Raw genomic sequence first — 25,437 nt, forward strand, 5'->3', positions numbered from 1 at the left:
TATGCTGGGAGAAGCACCAAGCAGGTGATTCCAAGCCCGCACACCCAGGAGACAGGCGGCAGGTGGACCACACCTGTTGCCTTTCACGAGCACAGAGACTACCCACAGGATTAAACGAGATCTCGAAGCTTTCTGGAAATCTGCCGACCCAAGTCTGGTCCTAATAATGCTGGATGTAGAACACATGGCCTCTCTCTTTATCCAAGAGCTGGCTTTGCCTGTAACTGTCTAGGCTCCTCCATCCAATGTGGTTACAGCAATTCTGGCCATAAATCTCAGTGGTGGGTCCTGAGTGGGAAGCTCAGAATATGGGCAGCTTTGACAAGAGACACTAGATCACCCCAGTGTCTCCTGCAGAGCCTGGGGAATGAAGCACTGGGGGTGGGAACAGAGCTGACACCTGACGACTGAGGAGAGGAGGATGGAGTGCTGCTCTGCCTGGTTCCTGGGACAGAGGCCACGTTTGACAAGTGGCAGCACCTTTTCTTGATTTAATCTTGGCAGTTACGGATCCAATTGCAAATGAATTCCCTTAACGTGGTTGTGCTAAGTCTTGCTCCTTGGGAGAACAGGGATTGAAGGAAGCAGGACCAAGGTCTGCTGGTGTGCAGAGTCCTGACAGTCCTGGCAGAGAGTTCATCTCCCAGCCTTCTCATCCCTTCTCCCCAGTCCCCCCTCTGGCTTTGGGTTTTGGGGAACCAGCTGGAGTACCCACGGTGTGCTCTAATCTGGGGACTACCGTGTCTCCTCCTAAAGTAATCAATCCTGATTGCATCTTCCCTGAGCCTCTTTCTTAATCCCAGTATTCCATGGGTTACTTGATGCCTTTAAGAAACCATTTATTGTCCCCCCATCCATGTCTCCTTGGACACATTATCCCATGACCCATCATTTCCTAGTCCCCTGCTTTGTGTCTTACCTATAAGACAAGATTCTTCTTGCTCTCTGCATCCCTGTATCCTTCCCTCCTGCACCATCAGTGACCATCACCTTTATGTGTGCCCATAAGCACACATGTCCTATGGGGCTGGCTGCCCTGTACCACCCGTGACCATTACCTTCATGTGTGCCCATACACATACATGCCCCATGAGGCAGGCTTCTCCTCCTGCACCACCTGTAACTATCACCTTCATGTGTGCCCATAAGCACACATCCCATGAGGCTGCCTGCTCCTTCATCTGGTCCTTCAGGATTCACCTGCAATGCTGCTTCTGACTCCCCTCAGGGCCATAGGCAATAGGTATGGAAGGAAAGGCATCTTGGGTCTACGTATCCTGTTTCCCAGCTTTTCCTATGGGGATCCAGGGAGCTCAGAGTAGGTGCCTGGATGACAGGGGGCTCCCTAATGAGAGCATGACTTTGTACCAAGTGACTGTTGATGAAAGATTTTATTTTTTAAAGCTGTTGTCTTGTCTTGGTAAGTGGAGGGCTGTGTGCCTGTTGGGGTCAGGGGTGGTTAATAAGTGACTTGAGGGGATTTCCAGGCAAACGGTGGGTTCTGCCTTCCTGAAAACACTCCTACCCTTTATCAGCCCTCAGGATTCCTCCTCAACCCAAAGGCCAGAGTATTCCATAGGTGGTAGTGATGATGTTGATGAGCTGGAAAGCCGTGGCCACATCTTGGGAGCTCCCACAACTGCTGACTTCAGAATCATTTCTGGCATTGGGGTCTGGACTTAATATCACCCCCAACACACACACACACACACACACACACACACACACACCCTTGCAGGTCTGTCGGCAAAGGAAACGGGAACATGAACAAGAGGAGAGTGACCAAATGCCTTTGTTCTCTTGTTCTGAATGTGTTCTGACATGGATACGTGCTAGGGACATCTGAGGGACACCTGACAGTGACACCATCAGGCCCCAGAGCAGCTAACAATGCTGAGGGTGCTCCCGTGCAGGCTCCTCAAATCTTGGAGCGCTGCCCTTGTCTTGCAGCCCCATGTCTTGCTCTTCCCTCTGAGAGTGTGCAACTCGACAGCTGTGGAGAGGTATGGGATCAGCCATCACGCTACAACAACCATCAAGGCGAGAGAGGCTCAGGGTGCCACTGCACCCCTCCCCAAGTTAACATTGGATACAGAGGGGCTTTCTGAAAATGTGCACTTGCGCATTGGCCTTGGTGGTGCTTAGCAACTGTGTGATGGAAGTTGAGCCTGTAAGGCAATGAAGTCTGGTGTCTATTTGCGGGGAGGGAGGAAGAACTAGATGCATATCCTGACGAAGCCTTAGAAATGGTTGCTCTTTTGAAAATACCTGGAGAAGAGAGGAATCGTGGCCTGTGTGTTCCTGCCAAGACGAGGGCCAGGTGTGTTTCTGGGCAACTCCTGAGGCTGCCTCACAGCCCAGTGCCTTGCCCTGTTGTTTTAGTAATCTTACGGGATTAGAGTGCCGCTCTGCCTACTTCCTTTCAGAGAGCTGTGGCATCACTGCCTCCTGGCCCCCAAGGCTCCTGTGGAGTGTCAGCAGGAGGACACCTGTTGTAACTGGTGAACAATCTGACACCCTGGGAGGACATGCCCTTTCCTCCGCTCCATCCGTCACATGTGTTGCAGGGGCGGGGGAGCGGGAGCTGCCACCCAGATGACAACTTCCACCAGGCAGGCGGTTGAGAGGGGAAAGCTGGGAGCTGGCGCAGGCATCCTTAGTGCAGGGGTGAGCTCAGCCAGGGGCTAGTGTCATCCCAGGGATTTGGAGATGGAACTTCCCCATGGGATCCAACTGTGAGTCACTGCGGTTGGTGTCCCTGCATCGAACTTCTTCTCTAGGCCTCCCACTCCCCCCGGGACATCATGGTCACAGGTCAGGGCTAGTGACTCATGGGTACCTGAGCCAGCTCCAGGGGCGGAGTCTTAGTGTCTCATCTCCTGGCATGCGGACCCTCGGTGTGATGGCCACACTTAGGCTGGCTGCCGTCTCAGAAGCTGTGCGCAAGATGGGTGGACCAGCGGAAGGCCCTATCACCCTGGGGAGGTCAAGCAGAAGCTACAGCAGTGGCAGAAGCTTTTCAAAAGGCTGTGTGGGAAGTCTGTGAGGCAGCCAGCTGTAGCCAGTGGGGTGAGTTTGGCAGGGACACCTGAGAGATGAGGAAGTAACTCAAAGCCTTGGAGTACAGTGCTGGGCGCTGAGAAGGTAGACCAAGCAGAGTTTATGCAAGAAGTCCAAGCAAGGCTGCACTGGCAAGACAGCGCTTTGGCCCAGTGCACAGACCGGCTATCACCTCCCAGACTTGAGTTTCAGCTCCGAGCGAAGGAATCATTTAATTTGGTCTTATTGTTAGCCCACGTCCCACCTGAGGGTGACACATCTGTCCCACAAAGCAGACAGTGCAAGGCGGAGGTGGTTGTAGGGTCAGAGAAAAAGCGGATCCCCAAACATGGAGGATATGTGGTGGCGTTTTAAAAATGCCCCTGTCTTGTGTTTTTATGTCCTCCTTAGTGTCTGGTATTGGAGCGAAACAGGGAGAAAGACTATGAAGTTAGGTGACTAGGGAGAATGGAGGTATCTGGAAGGATTTGGAGGAAGGGCGAAATCATGGTTAAAATACATTGCATGAAAAAATTAAACAAAAAAAAAATCCATAGGAACATGTGGAAAGGATTGTCCGGGAAAGCATGCATTTTCCTCTCCTCGGGAGGCCTTTATTTAAGTTTCTCTCAAGAAGTTTATACCAGAGTGACCTCGTGAAGCTGAATACCTGACACTTTGACTTCAATGGTCACCCGAAACACAGTAAGTAGGCAAGCTGCTCGGGTGTGGGACTCAGTTTACTTAATGCCCGTCTGCCTTTTTCAAGAGTGATGAAACTGACCTACGTACTGCATGTTTGGCTTGGATCCTTCAGCTCCTAAGTGCTGGACCTTGATATTCTTTATCTTCTGTGTGTGTTGTGTGTGTGTGCGGGGTAGACATGTTCAAATACGGATATAGAGGTCGCAGATGGACCTTGGGGGTTGGACCTCAGGTGCCTTCCAGCTTTTGATCTTTGTGTGTATGTGTGTGTGTGTGTGTGTGTGTGTGTGTGTATTTGTACATTTTTATATCTTTTGGGGGACATCATATGCATGGAAGTCAGAGGACAGCTTGTGGGGGTTGATTCTCTCATACCACGTGGGTCCTGGGGGCTGAGCTCACATCATTAGGTTTGATCATAAGCACCTTTTTCAACCCACTGAGCCATCTCGCCATTGCCCTTTTTCCATTTTATTTATCTTTCACTTTTTTGCTTGAAAGTTAGCCTTCTGTTGGCCATAGTTGAGACTAGCTGACCCGTGAGCTCCAGGTCCTCTGCCCTCCGCTTCTCATCTCACTGACTCTGGGATTGCAGACTCCCATGCCATGCCTGGATTTTTACAGGGATGCTGGGGACCCAAACTCAGGTCCTCCCATTTGAAAAGCAAGCATGTGATCCACTGAGCTGTGCCTCGAGCCCCCATTTCTTTCATTATTTCAAGCAGAGAGGGTACAGGGGGTTGAGAGTACTATTTAGAATAAAAGTCAAATATGAGACCAGCCTCCTCAGGCCTCAAGCCTGGCACCCCCAGTTAGGCAGGCCCTGTGTTTCTGAGAAAGCTTCCGAGACTCCTTGGGACAGTGAGTCAATGTCCCAGATGAAGGAGCCAAGTGGGGGAGGGGGCGTGCAGGGAGCTGGTCACTAATGGAGACCCCAAGGGTCAGCCCCATGAGACACAGCTGACCTAAAAGGAGATGGGTCTAAGGTACAGCCATGCCTGTAAGTCGGCTTGAGCGAACGGTTGTGTGAAAGGGTCGGCTCGGGGTGACTCAGTCAGCTAGCAGACTATAAAAAAGAGAAATGACTCACTTCCAACCCTGAACAAGAACTCCTAAGGCCAGGCCGCCAGCACCTGTCTGGGACGTGGTTAGTTATTAACGCTGCCAGTAAGAGTGTCCTGGGAACAGAGCGCAGGGGCTGGAGGCAGCTTGCCTTTCTACAGCACGTAGACAGTTGCCCTCATGGTCTTGGGGCTCCTCTCTACCTTGTCCCCAAATGTAGCCACGACCTCAGGTGTGTAGCGTCTCTCAAGGTACAGATGCCCCAACTGATGGGGAAGGACGGGTGACTGGGCTGGGCATGGGCACCACAGGCCGTTGTTTCAGGCCCACTGATGATGGTGCCAGGACCCATCAGCTTTTCCAGTGTCAGCTGTGTGCAGGCTGGCTCGGCCTCCTTCTGCCACGCAGGTGCCAAACTGCAGAATTCTGCCTCCAGGACTGTCTAGTCATGTGAAAGGTTTTGGGTAACATGGGCTGTATCAAACTAAAGGTCCTCCCACAAGTATCTAACTCAGCCACCCCCCCCCCAAGGGTCAAGCATGAGGTGACCCCAGAAGAGTGTCGTGTTTGTCTTGTCTAGAGTCTCCAGACTCCTTCTTGGGCAGCTTGAGTTGATCAAGGGCAGACAGACAGCAGGCCTTGCCCTGGGCAAAGCTTTGGTGGAAAGTTGAACTCGGAGTTCAGATCATTTCTGCCCAATCCCTTCTTTCTCCACGCCTGGAAAAGTACAGGATGGATGGGGTGGCTTCTCCTCTCAGATCCCAAATGACATGCCCGGCCACTCCTGGGGGAGGCCCAGCCTGGGCACCAGCCATGCCTGTTGCTGCCAGGGCCTTGCTTTCCAAGTCCATATGGCCAGACAGGAGGAGGAAGCCGGGCAGGGCATTTTTAGTTATTCAGGCTCCCTATGGTCCATAAAGGAAACCCTGGGTCCAGAGGGAAGAGACATATCCTGGTATTTGTGGCTACCGCTGCGAAACCCACAAGAGCTCATAGGTGCCATTTGCCCACCTGGGCGGCTGGAGGATCAGCGGGCTGGGAACTGGGTCCATGCTTCTGGGTGGCCACGAGCGAAGAGCAACCCATGGGCTGCTCTGCTCACTGGCAGACCTTCCGTATCTGTAAAGTGGGAATGAGAAGACTTGTCCTGCGCATTGGCAGGGTGTGTGTGAGGCCTGCTGAGATCACCCAGCCTGTGACAAGGCCTGGGAGTGGCTATGGGCCACCCAGATGGAGGATGCAGCACTAGGGTGCTTATGGTGATTAGCAGTCAATTTAGCAAGGCCTGAGGTCTGGGCTCCCTGGGAGGGTGGCTTTGCAGGCACCCACCTGGGGCTTAAGGGCTTCTTTACCTCCCACAGCTGACACGTCACGTGGGTGTGATTCATCTGAGCCACGGGAGCAGCCAGCCCGCCATAGGAGTCTCTCCTTCCAGTCCCCGGGGGCTGGGCAGTAGGTAAAGTAGACCCAGCACTCCCATCTAAGAGCGGTTCCCAAGAGACCGTGTAGATGCCACACGAGTATTAGTGACTTCAAGTCCCGTTCTTGATCTGCATCATCACTGGGGCGCTGTTTCAAGTTGCTCCTGCTCTAGGAATTGTCCCAATGCGCCACTTTCTCACTACCAGAGAAGACAGAGACATCTAGGAGCTTCAGGTGTTAGCCCTCTGTCAATCACCATCCAACATAGGAAAAGTCACATTCTTGGCATTTCCTTTTTCCTGCTTTATTTTACTTTGCAGGGATCTACACGGCCGTTGAAGGGGGAGAGCTGGCATTGAAGGGAGCACCCCTCGTAGGGAATAGGCATCACACAGTGCTCGCACTGTATAGAGTAGTTTGGGTACAGTCTTCACTCCCATAGAATCGGGCCATTGGCCTTTTTCATCTTCCATCCAGACCACGGCACCGTAAAGTCTTCCCTTTAGGTGCTTTCCGCCTGAACAATTCGATGATGGGGGAATTTTATCCTTTCTGAGGCTACCCCCTCACGTTGCCAACTCCAGTTGAACAAGAACAGAGGGGTCCCGGGTGTGTAGCTCAATGGTAGAATACTTGCCTACCGCACACAAGGTCCTGGTTTCTAGCTCCTGCGTGGAAAATAGAAGACTCACTAGAGAGCTGGGAGGTTGGAGCTATAGGCTCGCTGTCAGTTTTGAGCACTGCTCAAATGCAAATCCAAAGTGTGAGCCAGCAGATAGTTCAGTGGGTGAAGGCCCTGCCTCCAGGCCTATTCATCTGAGTTCTATTCCTGGAGCCCACATAGTAGGAGGGGAGAATCAATTCCTGACTTTCACGTGTGTGCATGTGCCCCTTCCAAAAATGTAATAATATATATTTTTTCAAAACCCATGTCCACTTCGGACCTCAGACACAATCTTACTTGGAAAAGAACTCTAAGCAGGTGCAGTCAGTTAAGGATCGTGCGATGAGATCATCCTAAATTTTGGGTGATTTCCATATCCAATGGCCAGTCCTGAGAAGAGGACAAGAGAAGCAGGTGGCAGGGAGGTGGAGGCCAAGAATAGACATAAACCTCTGTAAGCCAAGGGGAGTCAGGGTTTCCTGAGAAACTTGGAAGAAAGGCGTGGGCCAGGTTCTCCCTTGGAGCATCTAGAACCAGCTCTCTTGAGACCTTGACTGTGGCTTTCTGATCTTCTCTTAGAGGCTGAATCCCGATGTTTGAAGCCACCAATCTGTGGCACTTTGTCATAGCAGACTAGACATAGGTATGCCTTGGCTCCGCCTGACTCATCGCTGCTAAATCCCCCCTCCCCATTTCTCTTTCTGTGTTCATGGAAAAGGATCCAACCATCCTTGACTTCCACGCCACCCTTCAAACTAATTTCCAGCACACGTAGTCAGAAGCAGCTGTATTCAAGCCAGGTCCAGCTCTACTATGTCCTGGTTTTGTCAGTAGTGATGTAAGACTCTTGTTAATATTTCACCGTAGGACTCCAACAGAGCCATTGTGTTTGTCCTTTGATGTTTCTGACATGTATTCATTTCTCTTGCTGTAGAATAAGACTCTGAAGACAAGTCCTTGTGGCAAGGACTTTTTCTTAACTGTATTAATTTCCCAGGAGGATGTAACACAGCCCACATGTGCTTGATGGTTTAAAACAATCCATCTCTTCAAATCTGAGAGGCCAGCAGTCTGGTTTGAGACCTCTGGGATTAGGGGCGTGGCTCAGCGGTAGACTGTATTGCCTGAAGAAGGCCCCTGGGTTGGATTCCTCAGCCTAGCACCAGACAGGGAGTGTGAGAGAGCTGGGTTCATTGTGGGGAAGGGGGAGGTGAAGGATCTCATGAAATGGGACCTTGAAGGCTAAGGTCAAGTTGTAGACGGAGCTGCTTTTTCATGAAACACGGAGGGAGAATGGTAGCGTCTAGTGATGGCTGGCATTTTGTGGTTTGCGATTACATCACCCGTGCTTTCACTTTTGTGGTCACTTGACTTCTCTCTACAGTCAAATCTCCCTCTGCTTCCTTCTTAGAAGGACCCTTAAGATTGCATCTGGGGCCTAGCCACACAATCCAGGATCATCTCACCTCAAAACCTTTCGCTCAATTCAGCCTTCCGTACCCCTTTTCTGTGGGAGGTGCCACTTAGAAGTTCCAGGGGTCAGAACGTTCTTTTACAGGGCTAACTAGAACCTTTCACGCTGAGCACCATAACTGTGACTGTCTCTAATTTATATGATTCACTGAAACCTCCCCCTCCTCCCTCCTGGACCTCCCTCCTTCGGTCCCTCCTTTGGCCGCCCCTTTGAATTCTGGTTCCACTGTCCACCCACTTCTGCCATTCCATGAGTGGCTGTGGAGGGTGAATGGTGGGTACCTAGCATACTAAAGCCTGTTCTTTTGAATTCTTTTTCTGCGCTGTCCCTTTAAGAGCATTCCTAGCTCTCCTGGGAGTGAGATTGATAGGAGGGGGCCCGCCCCAGATTGAAATCCCCATTACAGGAATCATTTAAAGTTCCCCTCTAGGAAGCTCGGGGCTAATGAGATAATTCCTATTAGGAGAGGAAGGAAATGAAGGTGGCCCGACATCCTTTCTGTCTCTAATTTATATGATTCACTGAAACCTCCCCCTCCTCCCTCCTGGACCTCCCTCCTTCGGTCCCTCCTTTAGCCACCCCTTTGAATTCTGGTTCCACTGTCCACCCACTTCTGCCAGCCAGGGCTCTGGTTGCCAGCAAGTCCTAGCATGCCAGGCAACCTGGGAAGTTCGCTTTCCAGAGGAGGCATCTGGGCTCTGTTCTTGGCAGCCTTGCCAAATGGTGTCTCTTCAGCCCTCCCCTCCGTCTCCCTCGTGCCTCGCCCAACTTGCCCACCCCCAGCCCTGCCCCACAGGGACCAAAGAAGTGAGGGAAGCTGTCAGGAGAAGCCAGATGATTCCAGGAGGACGGGGAAGGCAGAGCTGAGCCTGTTTTGTTTGTCTTCCTCTTTCCGTGCCTGGACTTTAGGGGGAGGGGAAGGGAGGGGAGCAGGAGAAGGGGAGGAGAGGGGAAGGGGATAGGGGAGGAGAGGTCCTTGTCTTTCTGTTTTAGAAGGCTGGCTACACTTTCCATTAAAGTCCTCTGCAGCCATGGAGACCCCAGTTTGCTCCTTCCTTGGAGAATTGTGATGTCCTCGAAGCTTCACAGAGTTTGAAGTTCAGATTTTGCCCTGAACGCACATCTGGAGGCTGGAGAGATGAAAGCGCCAAATAGGGGAGCCCCATCTCCTCTGCCATGTCACTGCAGGCCGCCACTGTTCTGTGTATTTGGTGCCTGCCTCTTTGGCTCAGGCACACTGGGGACAAGGGTAACCACCCATACGTCCCCTTCCCGGTAGGGTCTCAAGCACCCAGAAGCATGGCTGTTTCTTGCGCCTGGCTCCTTCTCTTTCCTGTCATCGTGATCCCTAGGGATGCCATATGGTGGAGTCTTCCGAGTCGAGGCTAAGAGCCAGCGTGGCTCCTACCCTGGGGACAGTCCAGCAGCCCTGATGTGCAGTGTGGGTGGCCTGTTCTATGAACTTGGGCCTGGCCTTGCCTCTGAGAGTCCAGCTGCAGACTAGAGGAGCAGTGGCCTCATCATGAACAAAGAGTGCAGAGGTCCAACTTCCCTTGTCATCATGGCACAGATGCCACCAGACCATGTGGGGCTGCAATTAGACAGAGCAGCAGAGCCCTGTGGATACCACTTCCATTTAGGTTGGCCCACACTACCTTTGAAGGCTGCAGTGTTCTAACTGGGGAGGGGGTGTTGGAGACAGAAGAAAGGTGCAAGGCAATAATGCAAGAGCTGGGTGTCGGTTGAGGGTGCAGCTCTGAGGCTGAAGTGCCTACTTAGAATGCAGGGGTTCAGGGTTTGATACTCAGCACGCCAAAAGGGGGAAAAAAACCCAACCCAAAATCCTGTGCATCTCAGCGCTTGATAATAACAAAGTTCAAATTCAGTGTTGTTAGCCTTAGCTGGTTTAGAATCATGCTTTTTATCAGTAGCTGAGCTTTGCCATTTACAGTGGGGACTCCTTAAGTCCCATCCCTGCTCCTCCTAGCTTTATCACCTCCTCCATGTAGATGGGTCCCAGTCCTCTCATGTTTTGAGAGTGGCCAAGGGCACATGAAAGCAGGGCAGCGAGAAATGGTCCAACTGCTAACAGCAAGTGGAACAATTAAAGACAAGGAAACAGAATAAAAGCAGTGGAGGACACATCTGGATTTCTTTATGCATTTCTTGGGCACAGTCTGTAAGAAGGATGGTGGAAGGGGCTCCATAGCCTTTCTTGGAAATGCACTGAGTTTGTTTTGAAATAGAACACACCACAGAAGGCGTGAAAGGGGTCCGAGTCCTTCTTTAGTGGCTGCTCCTGTTCTCTTTGGTTTAAGGATGAGTCCAAGAGAAACTAAGCTAAACTGTCAAGGATCTTGTAACCTGTTGGTGACTGCTCCTGGACTCGAATCCTGATCCGATTGGCTAAGCTCAGGTGTCTCCAGTGAGATCGTCTGAACCTGGAGGGTTTTTCCAGAAGGAAAGAATGACCTTGTTCTGAGTCCTCTCCTTACTTGTAGGATAGCCACTTCATGTTGCTGGTAATCTAGTTTGTTCATTCACACATCCATCTGTGCATCATCCACCCACCCATCCATTTATCCATCCATTCTTGCATTCACCCACCCATGCATCAGGTACATATCCACTCATTCATTCATCATCCACCCAACATCCACCCATTTTCTATCCATCCACCCATAGTTATCCATGATTATCCACCCACCTACCCATCAACCTATCAATCGATATATCCATTTATCCCTCTATCCATCCACCCATCAACCTATCAATCGATATATCCATTTATCCCTCTATCCATCCACCCATAGTTATCCATGATTACCCACCCACCTATCAACCTATCAATCGATATATCCATTTATCACTCTACCCACCCACCCATCAACCTATCAATCGATATATCCATTTATCCCTCTATCCATCCACCCCTCATCTACCCACTTACCCAGTCACCCATTTATTCATCATCTACCTAGCCACCCATCTCCCCACCCATCCGTCCACCCACCCATCATCCACGCACATGTCCGTCCATCCATTGGTCCATGTACCCATCCATCTGCCTTTTCACTGCAGACAATCTTGGCACACTCAAGAGAAAGATGGCATGGCTGCCCCGTTAGTTTACGGCTAGCAGTTGACAGCTGTCCAAACTGAAAGAATAGAGAACACAGAAATCCCGTCCCAGTAAGAGACATAGCAGATGAAGAGACTCGGGGAGTCTGGGCGTGGGATACTTACTATCTCCAAAGTCCATCTTTAGGAACAGTCCACTGAGGGATCAACAAGGGACCTGGGCTGCAGGTTCGGAAGGGTCTTTGATCTACCTACAAGTTAAAGCTTTCCAGCGGTGAACTGCAAAGCGGCCCCACCCGGTCCTGAGATAACAGGCTAGTGCAATCACAAACTAGCCGCCTCTGATAATGCAGAGTTTTATTGAGGTCTGGTTCCTTGCCCAATAGGAACACATCCGGCAGGCATCAAAGGGAGCAGGCGTCACCTTGTGCAAAGAATCCTGGGCCCTCAGGTGTGTGCGTGTCAGGAAGGGTACATGTGTAGCTGTGTGTGCACAAGCCAGCCCGTTGGCAATTATCATTCTATAGGTCAGAGGCCACCAGTCCCAAAGGGGCTTTGACAAGCAACCGATTCCATTTCCTCTTCAGGCTGGCCTAGCTCCTAAGATTTCCTTTCAGATGGTCAGGTCACGTCTTGGAGATGAGGGTTACTCTTGTGTCATTTTGTCCCAAATACACTTGGTAGGACTGTAATGGAGAAGTGAGGTGGGTGCTCAGGAAAAAGGAAACCAGCAAGCTTACTGTTTGTGAATCTATGAGATTTGGTCCTCTGCAGGCTTTGGAAGGCTTTGGCATAACCTCAAAGATACGTGCCTCATCCATGGTAATGGAGCAGCTGGTTGGGATGGCAAGTGCCGGAGAGTGTGCCTCTGTGGTGAGTTGGCTGTGCTGCAGTCCTGATGGAGGGTTCATCTACCGCTCCCTGAGGCAGAACCTGGTGGCCTGCTGGTTTGTTTTTTTTTTTTTTCTTCAGGAAGCTGCGTGTTATGAATCAGTCTCTGGAGACTAGCACCGAGAAACACCACAATACAAACAGAACATCTGGAAGCTTTCTCGGGTTTATTTTTGAACATGTTTGCAGGAGGCAGGACATTTGCACAGACTGGATCCGAGTCAAATGGGAGAGGTATTTTGCTCGGGATAGGAAAGGAAGTAGGGGCATGGAGAGACGAAGTTGGGAAGCACAAAGTCCTTGACTCTGAGGGTTTCTTGTTGCACAGAGTAATCTGTTCAGAGTTCCTAGGAACAGTCAGAGCCTGGGCTGGCCTGGAGGTGGGGCTTGGGTTGGGACCCAGGCTGGAAAGAGGATTCCTAACCTCTTTGGTTCTGCTGAACCGGAACAGCTGTGTTTCTTCATCCTTCTCCCAGACAGCTGTAAGAAAGCCTCACGGTAGAAGGTAGGACCCCTGGGAAAGGATGGAGTGGGCAGGCAGAGGCAATTCCTTGGCACTGTGGTCTCCTGGAGAAACACTGACTTTCTCCATGCGTGTTATAAGCTTACACCTGGGCCCTCAATCTTCTCATCTGGGCTACCAGGTGGGGCTGAAATCAATAGGCACATAACAGGGAAATCATTCATTCTAGACATGCCCTGATGTGGCGCACCTAAGACCATCAGAATCTGGTAGTTGCTGCTCTCTCCCTGCATCATCATCACCATCATCATCATCATCATCATCATCATCATCATCATCTTCATTATTTATTTTGAGGCAGTGTTCACTATGTAAAGCTGGCTGGCCTGAAACTCCCTCTGTAGTCCAGGCTGGCTTCGAACTCAGAGATGCTCCTGCCTCTGCCTTCTGAGTGCTGGGATTAAAGATAGGCACCACCACACCCATGTCCTTCTCATGCCCCTCTTCTTCCTCCTTCCTTCTTCTTCCTGCTCCTTCAGCTCCTCCTCTTCCTCCCTGTCCTTCCTTTCTTTCTTCCCCTCATCTCTTCTTCCTTTTCTTCTGCCTCTTCCCTTTCTTCTTCTTCCACATCCTTCCTTTCCTTTGACTTCTTGGACTTCATGATTTGAGGCAAGAGAAATAAAGAAGAGGCTGGCCTCCCATGTTAGCATGTCTGTTGACACCATCCTCTTTCAGGTCTTCTCTGGGCACCGTTTCTAGGAGACACGGTCTCACAGCAGGCCTCCAGGTCCTCTGGCCCTGGCAGTCTTTTCAATGCTTCTGCCAGGATGTTCAGGAGTTGTGTGACGTGTGAACGTGGGTTGGGTTCCCCATGATCCGTTGGCCTCTGAACTGTATCCATTGTGGATATCTGTAATGGTCTCCATTTGCTGCAAAGAGGAGATTCTTCCATGCGGGGTGAGGAGTAGACCTCCTGGTGGATGTGAGAGAAAAATCTCCCCGAGTCCCATAGCTAGGCACAGGCAGCTAATGACTCCTGAGAAGAGAATTAGCCTCTCCCAGGGACAACCCCCCTAACTGGTTACCGAATACAGAGTGGTCAGCCTTGAAATTATATACACACAAACAACAAAAGTGACAATGAATGAGCACTCTCTATTCTCTCTCTCTCTCTCTCTCTCTCTCTCTCTCTCTCCCTCTCCCTCTCTCTCCCTCTCCTTCTCCCTCTCCCTCTCTTTTTCCCTCTCCCTCTCTGCATGTGGTAACAATAATTAGAAAAAGGGAGGTAGGGGTGGGGAACATGAGAAGGGTTGGAGGGAGGGAAGGGAAGAGGGAAATTATGTAATTACATTTTATTTTATTTTTTGGATTTTCGAGACAGGGTTTCTCCGTAGCTTTTGGTTCCTGTCCTGGAACTAGCTCTTGTAGACCAGGCTGGCCTCGAACTCACAGAGATCCGCCTGCCTCTGCCTCCTGAGTGCTGGGATTAAAGGTGTGCACCACCACCACCTGGCTATAATTACATTTTAATTAAAATATGTTAAATAAAAAAAATTGGCTCAGCCTTCCATCAAGGCAGATTGGGAATGAAGTAATGAACGACATAGATGTCTCTGCAGGAGAAAGAACCAATACCTTTGGACTTAATCTTTCCTCTAAAGGCTCAGCACACCAGCATTGAACCCTTTTATTTGAGCTATCCTCCATCATCCCAGTCAGTTATAGACCCGCCCAGGACCCAGCTCCTCTTTCAGGGAACATTCAAAATGTGCAGACTCTACCTCCTTGGGTCATGGCCTAGGTTCAAGGCTAGCCACTGAGAAGGAGCTCACCTCCTGCTTCTGAGCCAACACCCACTGCCCCAGTGCTGTCCCGAGTCAGTTCCCTCTTTCTGTGGGCCAAGTTCTCATGTGCTACTTTTTCTGGGACTCCGTGTATATTATGGGGGAAGCTGGGATTTTGCCTAATTATTCATGTGAGAGAGAGACTTAAAGGTGTCCTTATGGGAAATGCCTGACCTAGCTGTCAGGAATTTCACCCCATCTCCTCAGGGATGCCTTCCCAAGGCTGTCCAACCCACTCTCAGTACAGCTTCATCCTGGGAGTACCTGTGTCTTCCCCTTCAGCCAGACTCAGTACCTCCATGCAACCTGAAGCATTTCCCCACCAGCGCCCATGCCAGCTGTAGTGGTACTGAGCAGGGCACACACTGGATCCACCTGGGCAGTGTTGACTCTAGGTTCTGCTCTCTTCCGTGTTGACTTCGTGGGGGCTGAGCAAGTCCTGGTCACTGAGGGTCACAGAGGGTTGTGATGTGTTTCTAGAGTCTAGACACAGCTGAGGTCTGGAGAGGCTCTGTGGGTTAAGCATGTGGAACACTAGCGTGAGGACTTGAGTTCCAATCCCCAAACCCACATAAAACTGAGCATGGGTCTATAAAACATACATCTGCGATCCCAATATTCCCGCTGCTAAGAGGAAGGTGGAGGCAGGAAATCACCTGAAAGCTCCCAGGGCAGCTATGTGGTATATACAGAGATTAAAAACACGAGACCCTGTCCCCAACAAGGTGGAAGGCCTGGGCCGACACAGACTGTCCTCTGACCTCCACAAGCATGCGTTACTCCCAACAAAGACTTTTTTTTTTTTAAATTAAGAGAGCTGGAGAGATGGTTCAGTGCTTAAGAACACAGGCCACTCTTAGAGAGGATCAAATTAGCACCCACACTGGGTGACTTACCCTAACTCCAGTTCCAGGGGATCCGACAAGCTCTTCTGGCTTTCAAGGGCACCTACATACATATGTCACGCACACAGGGACAACAAACACGTATACCACACACATGTAAAATGAAATAAATCTTTAAAAAAAAACCCAGTTGAAAAAGTAAAGGAACCTGAAGAACCAGGGCAGAGTCTGTCAACTGGAAGCAATGCTGTGTCCCCACCCTCTGCTCTAGTCTTATGACAGTGTGTGGGACACTTCTTATTGTCCCTCTGGGATAAGGGTGCTTGTGTATGGAGGCCGGGGACACCAGTGCATCCCACAGTGCATGGCAGAGTGGTGGGCTTCCCAGGTTACTGGTAGAACATGGCTCGCACACTCGAGAGCACATAGGATGATGGTTAAAATGTGTGTCTTGGTATGTAGAGTACTTTCCCCACTTGTGCAAAGTCCTATCTTCCATCCCTAGAGTCTAGGATGTAGGATTTTCATTCTTAACAAGTTACCATGTGATTATGAAGCTCTTGGTCTGGGTCTATGAATTGAGAAATCCATCGTGATGGTTAGAAAATGCCATTACAGAGACTTAAGGAAGAAAACCATCCCATGCCAATCAAGCATCACTGGAGTGGCCAGAATCCAGCCCTGCCTTCTCTTAGCCATTGTAGGACATGAGGGTCTCTAGGAGACCAATATGGCTGCCGGAGGACCAGCCATAGTGACCTTATTAAAGCAGAAGGAAATAAAGACGGACCAGCTGGCTTCACGCTCCCTTAGAGCAGCCTGCTCTGAATTACTGCAATAGCTATACTCGTATTTATCCATGAGTTCTTACATAGCTATGTCTCAACACACAAGAGTCTGAACTTTATCACACTAGCAAAAAAATAAAAAACAAAACAAAACCAAAAAAAAAAAAACAAAAGAGTCAGAGTTGTATTAGCAAATAGAAAGGGCAGAATAAATATTGGGGTGGGCAAGAAGCAGCAGCAGCTTCGACTCAAGTCTGCCAGCCCAAGCTATCCTAAGTGGTATCACTTCCTTGGCATCCGCTATTCACCAGGTGCTTTCCATGTATTATCTCATGAGCTTTGTAAGGTAGATGATAATATTATTTTGCAAATGATGACAGCCTGGTTTCCATGTATCATCTCATGAGCTTTGTAAAGTAGATGATAATATTATTTTGCAAATGATGACAGCCTGTTTCATGGCATAGGCTTCCTTTTTACCTCAGTCGATCTCAGAGGCCTGCCTTTCCCTTAGAACCTGTAGAACGTTGGCTAGTCTCTTCAAAGGCTAAATCCTGCCCTGCTGGTAGTGATGAATTTGCCTTTCCTGTTCCTGCATCCTGCTCTGGTGCCCTTTTGGAAAACCTTTAGCGGTGGAGATTGGGTCTGTGAGATTGACTCAGTGGTATAAGGCTTGCCTGGCATCTTGAAAGCCCTAGGTTCCATTGTTACACCGTGAAAGCGTCTCTGTGGAAGTATGGACAGATATAATACTGTCTGAGGCCAGTCTCAGTGTGCTAAACAGAAGTTATCAACAGAACTAATTCCTTCTAGTCACTTCAGGGGAGACACCATTGCCTTCACTGTCCCCTGTCCTTGCGACCTCCTCCTTGAATTCTCTCTTCCGTTCCCACACCTCTCTTCCCTGTGTCCCACCCTCTGCATCTTTGATGATGCTGAGGCCTATCCTGATGCCCCAGGATGGTCTCCCGCCTTGATCTGCTGAGCTCATCCTGTCCACACAGCTCCTTTCTGTCATGCGTGTTGACAGCAGCTAGAAGGGAAGCATCTTTCAATGTCTCCATTCTCTCCCCTTCCATAGACCACTCCAGACGACACAGACTGTATGTGTACTCTACTTAGGCATGGAAGTTTTAAGAGAGGCCAGAAGCTAGGCCTGGCTGTTCACGCTTGTCATCCCAGCACTTAGGAAGCAGAGGCAGGAAAGGTGGCTTTAAGTTCAAGGCTAGGCAGGACTACATTGTGATTGTCAGGCTACCCTGTATTGTAGATGGGGAAACCCTGTCTCAAAAAGGACAGCAAGTAAGTAAGGGGTCAGAGATGAGGACCAAGGCAAGGCTGTGTGGTGGATAGCTTGTGTACTCTGTCATAGCAACAAATAGAAAGACAGGACAAGGGAGGGTTCTGCCCCGGGTGTGACTGTCACCTTGGTAGAGTGGCTTCACCTGTGGAGCAATGTCAGCAAACTTCATCAACCTTGGCTGCCGTCCCTGGTGACTTTTCAGCTCCCAGACTCCTTTTTAAATCCCTGCACCTCTTTGCTATTTTCCAGGCTAACAGAGGCAAAGTAGTTTGTACGAGTAGTTTGACGAGGGTGGAGAGAACTTTCTCGTGCCTGAACCCCACTTCCTACCAGGGTGGGTTAACTCCCCGCCTTCCACCCCACACCCTCCTTCTGTCTCATTCTGCCCTCCTAGGGTGATAGTCTGGGGCCTTGCATGTTTTGCTTTGGGTTTTGTTTGGTAAATTCCTCATGGCAGTCCCTCTGTGCTCAATGTCCTGCTGTCAGCTGCATGGAGTTGCTGAGCAACCAGAAGGAAGCCCCATCACTGCCAATTAATTTGCCAGCTGCATGGCCTGTCTCCCAGGCGAAAACGCTTGTGGGGATCTAGGAGACAGCCCCAAGGCTGGTGCAGAAGGAGGAAGGAGACTGGAGGAAGTTAAAGAACTTTGGGTGTTTTGGTGTTCTTTTAGGTCATATGTAAAGAAGTGTGACAAGAGGCTGGGCTGCTCCTGCAATGAAATGTCCCTATTTTCTTTCAGGCCACCAATCGGAACTCACTTTTTAAATTTGTGATTCTGAACTTAAGATTTTCCCCTCCCCCAGATCTCTTGCAGAGATGTCTTCAAGTGTCTTCTGTCCTGGGTGTCCCATCATTCCTCTTATCATTCTGGGCCTTGTGGTGGATGCACCACCCTGCCAAGAAGACGTTTCAGCAAGACATTTTCACATTGAACCTTTAGAATCCAAATCCCAGGGAACTACCATCAGCTATGGGTACTCTTTTCTCTGCTGGTCCAAGAGGACTTGATCATGAGATACCTTATTCCCTGCCATGGTCTATGAGGATGGTGTTTACCGGACAGGCTTATTTTTGGATCTGAGCATCCTTCCCACAAGGTACTTAGGGTTGACCTGCCCACGTTTCTTGTCCTGAATTAATGATGGTTGCTGGACCTGAGACTTGTAAAGCAGCCACTTTTGTAGGTCAACGCCATCTCCGGTGGCCAGACCCAGTCAGCACTGAAGTGGGGTACTCCCCTGAGGGACTCAGTGATTTGTTGCTCAGCATTGTGAGTGATGAGAAGTGGGAAGGACCGGTGAGGGGTGTGCATTTGCCCTCACCTGTTTGCCCTCGGACTTGGAGGAGAAGTGTGCCAGGTGTTCTGTGGGTCCCCTCTGCAATCTGCGTCAGTTATTCTGCAGTCGCTGTGCATGGAGTCTACTGTGACCATTTTTGTGTCGTCCTCTGAGGGACCCCTGTCCATGCTGAGTCAGTTATTTTACAGCTGGGATACATGGAATCTACCATGACCATTTATTTGGAGAACCAGACCCTGCTGTTCTGGGGGGGCACTAGCATGTGTCTATGAGCAGGGCAGTTCGACACCTCCACACCCATCTGTCAGCTCTGAACAGGGCGCAGGCTTCTCAGGGGTGCTCAAATGAGCATGGAGTTTTCCGGGAAGCCAGACATAAGCCTCACTTCCTCCCAGAAGCACTATGTCCTGTGTTTGGATGCCGCATCAATGGAACCCTGGGAAATAAGAGTTGGGAAAATGAAGCGCTGTGAAAAGACCAGATGCTGCCATGTAACTCTTGTGTCTTTTGGTCCACAGGCTTAGAAGGAGGCTGACCAAGGCTGTTCCTGCTCACCTGTGCTGCTCACCAGAAGCTCTGTGGAACCGTGGAAAATATGTTCCTGGCCCTCCTTTCAGGACTTGTCCAAGATCAGGCTATCTCTTAAGAGGCAAGATCCCTGGATTTCAACTGAAGAATATTATTTTGAAAGCTATAGAAACTTCCAGACTGTGAAGCTGTTTGGGAACACTCTGCATTGACTTGAATAAAGAAAGACATACATCGTGGACATGACCAACAGCTGGGGAAGGCTCATCATCCCAACTCATCTACTGTCTTGTAGAAGACAAGTCTCCTGGTATCACTACCCAGGACATTCTTCTCTACCCTGTTGCTGTCCCAGGCACCACACCCTTTCCTGCCTGACCCCACCTTGCCTTTGGACCCAGAGATTCTTCTTATTTGCTCTGATATCTTCGAGCCGGAGGCAGAGTGAATAGTTAACTACACTTGAGTTGAATGGGATCTTGATTTTTGTTTCTGTTCCTTATAAAGAGGTCATTCCCTGTGCACGGCGCACAGCCTGGAGATGGTAGGTGACTCCTGAGTGACACGGGAATTGGTGTGGAGGCTCTGTGGCCTCTTGGTAGTCAAGGCAAGTGGAGACGGCTGAGCAGGGGAGTAGAGCAGGGCTGGTCCTGACTTTGGGCTTGCGTTGCTTGGCTCCCATGCAGGTGTGCATTTGGACACATAGAGATGAAGCCATCATCCATCCATCTTCGGTGACACAAATGGGATGTGCTATAAAGACCTTCAAAGGTGACAGGGATCAACTCATTCAGGTGATTTGAGACTGAGGCATTGCCTACTGAGGACCTCGCCCCCCAGTTTATGCTGGTCGCCCACGCAGCTGTCAGAAGCTGGGAACTTCTCTATCCCTTTCCTCTTTGGCCTCTACTTGGGCAGTTGAGAATCCTTTCTAATGATTTGTGGTTCCACCTTCTTGACTGCACACTTGAAGATGTTTGAGGATTTGTATTTGTAGTTTGTTTATATAAAACATCCAAACTTCCTTGTGTTGTAATTGATACATTTCCATGGCTGTTCAGTGACTTTACAGTGGGATATTGACTTTGGCCTCTCAGATTCGCCATGGTGGAATTGAACAAACCTCCTAAAGATGTTTGATGCTGTTGAAGTCCAAAGAAGGCTTACAGACCTCTCCTTCCCCCCTCCCTCCTCTACTTTCTTCTTTTCTAAGTACATACTGACAGCATCTCAATTGCATGAATTTCTTCAGGTATTGAGGAATGGTGACCCACTCCTAACATCTCTGTAAATGAGGCCATAGAAATGGTTGGTGGGGCTGCCCAGGTGGCCTGTCCCATAATCCCATAGTTAGACCATGTACTCAAGAATTACAGGGATGAGGGGCTGGAGAGATGGCTCAGTGGTTAAGAGCATTGCCTGCTCTTCCAAAGGTCCTGAGTTCAATTCCCAGCAACCACATGGTGGCTCACAACCATCTGTAAAGAGGTCTGGTGCCCTCTTCTGGCCTTCAGGCATACAGACAGAATATTGTATACATAATAAATAAATAAATAAATATCAAAAAAAAAAAAAAAGAATTACAGGGATGGAAAGGACAGGGACATCCAGACCATCAAGTTCCTCACTTTGCAGTAGGAAATAGTGTTCCCAAATCCCACATTCCACTCTGTGTGGAGCCGGGGAGAGCCAGTCATCCCAGCCTGCCAAGGACAAGGGAATTTTGGGGGCAAATGATTTGGGGGAGCTAAATCTGCATCTCACTTGAAAAAAGTGTCACAGTTGGTCATCCTACAGAGTGAAGCAGTGACCATATCTCTTCTGCTGCTGCAGCAAGGCAAAGCTTCTAGGTTGCTGGGCCAGCCCCCATTCAGAGCTGTTTGTCTGCTCTCATTGGCCAAAGGGCAGCCTATAGACAGACCAGATCAGGTGCCCCATCCTGACCAAATCTGTTTGCAAGATGGTAGGTTTGTCTTGTACTGAAGGAAATCGTAAGTGTGACGGGCCAGTTGAGACCAGGTCCTTCCAAGGAGTGTTGTGTACAGTAGGCATGGCAGAAATTCAAAGTGTCAGGAATTGTTTTAGGACAGTCCTATATAAGTGACCCTTGCCTCTTATTAAAAATGAAACTGCCCTTGAAGAAGCAAACCCACAGTCGCCGGGATAGTACAGGATGCCCCGCGCCATGCCCGTGTTTGCACATGTGTGCGTGTGCGCCACACCTGTGCAAACATGTGCGCTATAGAATAAACGAAGATCAAAAATTTCCATCTGTGCTAGACAGAGACAAAGGGCTGAAGTCTTCGGGACGATGTCTGGAAAGCAAGGGACTTGGCTAGGAGACTTCCTGAAGGTCCTTTGAACTGTAGCTTTTATTTAGAATATCAAGGGCATTTCGACTGGGTCTAAGTGTGTACTTTCTCTCTAAAGTCCTCCCCGATAATCCTGATAACCTGGGTTCAACTCAGAAAGCATGGAGTGGGCCCTCCCAGCTCACTCTTACCTTCTCAGTCACTGCCTAGCTTCAGGGAGCCGCTGGAACTTTAAGGAGGTGGGGAAGGGTGGATTCATACCAATCCAATTTGGGGTGTTCATGACAAGTAAGAACAATTGAAAGGTAAATTACAGGTTCTTTTGCAGCTTAGAAAAGCCAGGTTTTCAGGATTGCCTGGCTCCTGAAGTTGTTGCTACCTGTCAAGGGCTTCAGCCCCCATCTTTCTGCCGAAAGCTAAGCAGGAGGGTCCATGGTGCTGGAGCATGGGCCTCCCACTAATCCTTTTATCTCAAGTTGTGAGGCCACAGGGGGGTAATTACATACGAGGGTGGTGATGAGCATCCAGGCATCCAGGGGTTTTGGCATCATTCTTGAGAATCCCCATGCACTGGGAAGAATCCTAGCCCGTATCCTTTTCTTTGGGTACCATTTTTGAAAAGATGACTATGGGATTGGGAGGATGGATCCATCCAGAAAGTACTTGAGGACCAGTGATGGTATGCATTTATTAACTCAGTGCCTGGGAGTCAGATTCCCGGGGTTCACTGTGCAGCCCAACTCACATAGGAATCTCCTTTCAGATTCTGACCAGATATCATCCAGACTTGGGGGGGGGGCAGACTTTGCTTGAGAGGGAGTTGCGAGGGAAGGCTGAGGCTATCATGGGGCGATGATTGTCAGTTCCTCGATGAGATTTTGAGCTGATGTATTTTGCCTTCTCCCCTAATCAGTTTCTTATGTTTCAATCCTAATGGTATGTATATGCTGGTTTAAAATAAAAATTCCAGGGCGGGGAAACAGGAGACCTGAGATAGTGATATCAGAAAGTCCCCCTTTTTTTAGCTCCTTGTATTTGACATGCAGGGTTGGGCACAGGTGCCTAAGACCATCTCCCAATGACATACACATTACTGTCAGTTTTCTAGGAGTTGCTGTCTTAAAGATCAGCTGTCTTTTCCGTAGTGGAAGCGTCCAAGAGATGATGTCCATGGGACGATGGAAATCGCCCCATCTTTGAGCTAACCACTCTCAACCTGATCTTCTCTCAGTTATGGTGATCATGAGTACATTTCAAATTCACTCCGCTCCACACCCCTGGGATCTTATGGGACATTTGAACTTGACTCCAGACCACAGGAGCACTCTGGTCTACAAATATACCTGGGGAACCATTCTATGGAGATAGCAGTGTGAAATTACTAGAGACAGGAAGACATTCTTATGGGGATGCAGAGCCTCCTGCTCAGGAGACTGCAGTTTAAAGGACAAAGAGTGACGTTGGAAATGACCACTGATACTGGATGAGACCCTCAAAGAGTAGACTTGTGGAAAGCAGCGGAGGGAAGCCGAAAGAGATGCTGAGCTTTCGGTAAGTTGAGGAACAGTCTGGATACCTGGGCTCCAGTCCTTGGCTTTCACTAGCTCAAGGTCATGTGTCAATCATTCAATCCTGCCTCTGTGGCTCAGTTTTGTGGTACATGCAATGGAGCAGGAAAGTAAAGAAGTCGAGTGTACGTCAGGGTTGTCGCCCTGCCTATCCTGGCTGCTGTCTATTTCCTGATAGGTAGCTCATTGTCCCTTCAGCTATACAAGTTGGAATTAGGGCTGTTCCATCCTAGGGAAGTTCATTACCAAAGCATACTTCAAAGATGTTTGCACATGTTGTCAGTCACACTGAGCATGAGTTTGTTGAAGGAAAAGGCAAATAGACACACAGCCGGTGATGGGAGGTGCGACGGGGGCTGCTTAGCTCTAAGTGGCTGCAAGGCAAGGCAAGGGGGAAAAAAGAACCAAAAATTCTGCCTGCCATTTTGGCCAACAAATAAAAACGGGGAACACTGAATGGTAAAACCATAGGGGATTTATTAGTCTGCATAGTAAAGGACAGACACTAAGTCTGAAGTTGGCCCGTCCCGGGACTTGCCTCTTGGCTTTTTTGTCCTTCTAGGCACTGATGTCGGCAGACTCCAAGTTATTAAGTTCTATTCAGTTTCTTTCTTAAAATTGTTTTCTGTCTCCGTCTTCCCTCCCTCCATTACCCATCCTTTCCACCTCCCACCCATCCTAGAAACTCAAGGATGGATTTTGGAGGAAGTGGAAGACTCTGCCTGGTCATAAAAATCCTCTGTACCAAGGGCTCTGACTGGCCTGGGTTGAGCTGTCTGCAATTGTGGTGGCCTTGGGAAGTGAAATTTCTAGGTCACCTTACAGATCCTCCACCTCTGACCTGGACTACAGAGTGCGAAGAAGCAAAGGATTCATCCCTCATTAAACTTAGAATGAGCACTGTGGCGAGTGTTAGGAAGATGGAACCGCAACTGTTTCCAAATCATAACCTTGATGTCCTAGGAGACCATACATGCCTATGCATGACAGTAGCTTCAACAGACATATTGAGATAGAGGTCCTATTTAAGGAGGGGTCCCACAGGACCTATGACTATTAGAGCAGGCGAGGAGTGGTTGTCTACCTAGCTTCCAAGAACCAGGTAGAATGTGAGCATCCCCAATGGCAAGCTACCGTAGGGCCCCCTGCTCCACATCAGACCCTCAGTGCTCTTATCCAGACCTGCCCCAGGAGACGGCCCAGGAAGTCTTCCTTCTTGGCCCCAGGCATTACAGACAGCTCTCCACCTCTGCTGCCCACAATTGGGAATGTTCTGGAAATGCTTCATGACGAAAGTCCCTCTCGGATTCCAGTAATGAGCTTTTATTGAATGGGGTGTGTTAGCTTTCCATAGCTTTAGCAAATACCAGAGATAATCGGCGTTTAAAGAAAATAGGTTTATTTTGGCTCGTTGTTTTGAAGGTTCCGGTCGGAGCCGTTGCTTGGGGACAGACCTGAGCAGGAGCCTACGGCAGGGCAGAGCCACTCATTTCGTGGCTGGATAGAGAAAGAGGGTCCTGAGTCCCACAGTCTCCTCAAGGGCATTTCCGCAATGGCGTGAAGACATCCCAGGAGACCCAGACTTTAATACATAGCCTGTGGTGATGGTAGTGGTGGTGGTGTGTTCCAGGTTCACACTGCAATCTACCGTGTGATTTCAAATCCTTTGCCCATGTGTATGGAGCAGTCTGTGTTTTGAAGAATAGCTGGAAGAACTCCCCTGTCTCAAGGGCTCTCTTTTCTAAGAAACCTTTTTTGATTTTTTTCCTTCCCTCTCAAGCAGTTGAGACAGCTCTGTCACATATTTTTAAAGTATGTTGCAGCATATATGTTTGTATATATGTGTATATATATACATACGTGTTAGTATTAAATAAAGTATATTTAGGTTGAATTATTATCCTGAGTGCCTCCTCTCTGCTTCTCTCTGTCTCCTCTTCTTCTGTTGGCAGAAGAATCTAGTTATTCATTATTGATTGAAAGTTGATCCCAAATCGCCCAATGGTCTTCGGCTCTCAGCACAAGCCCTCTGTGGTCTGCTATTCGCAGACACTCTCTGGTCATTGGAAGGCAGGCCCAGAGGAGTCCAGGGCCTTGTTCAAGCCTCAGACAGGTGAGAGCTGCTATTGAGCAGCAGCAGGGTCATTGA

The 25,437-nt window shown here is 49.5% G+C and overlaps 1 long non-coding RNA gene across 1 annotated transcript in view; it reads left to right on the forward strand.

Moving 5' to 3' along the window:
• LOC121436109 overlaps positions 1-25,105 on the forward strand; it is a 156,771-nt gene extending 131,666 nt beyond the window's left edge. The window contains exon 3 of the long non-coding RNA XR_005972652.1: positions 19,399-25,105. This is a non-coding gene — a long non-coding RNA (uncharacterized LOC121436109). The remainder of the gene's footprint in view (positions 1-19,398) is intronic.
• Positions 25,106-25,437: the final 332 nt, after the last annotated feature.

This window comes from Microtus oregoni, unplaced genomic scaffold (genome assembly GCF_018167655.1).
Source record: "Microtus oregoni isolate MIOR12 unplaced genomic scaffold, Mior012 000048F_ref0000485, whole genome shotgun sequence".
NCBI lineage: Eukaryota > Metazoa > Chordata > Mammalia > Rodentia > Cricetidae > Microtus > Microtus oregoni.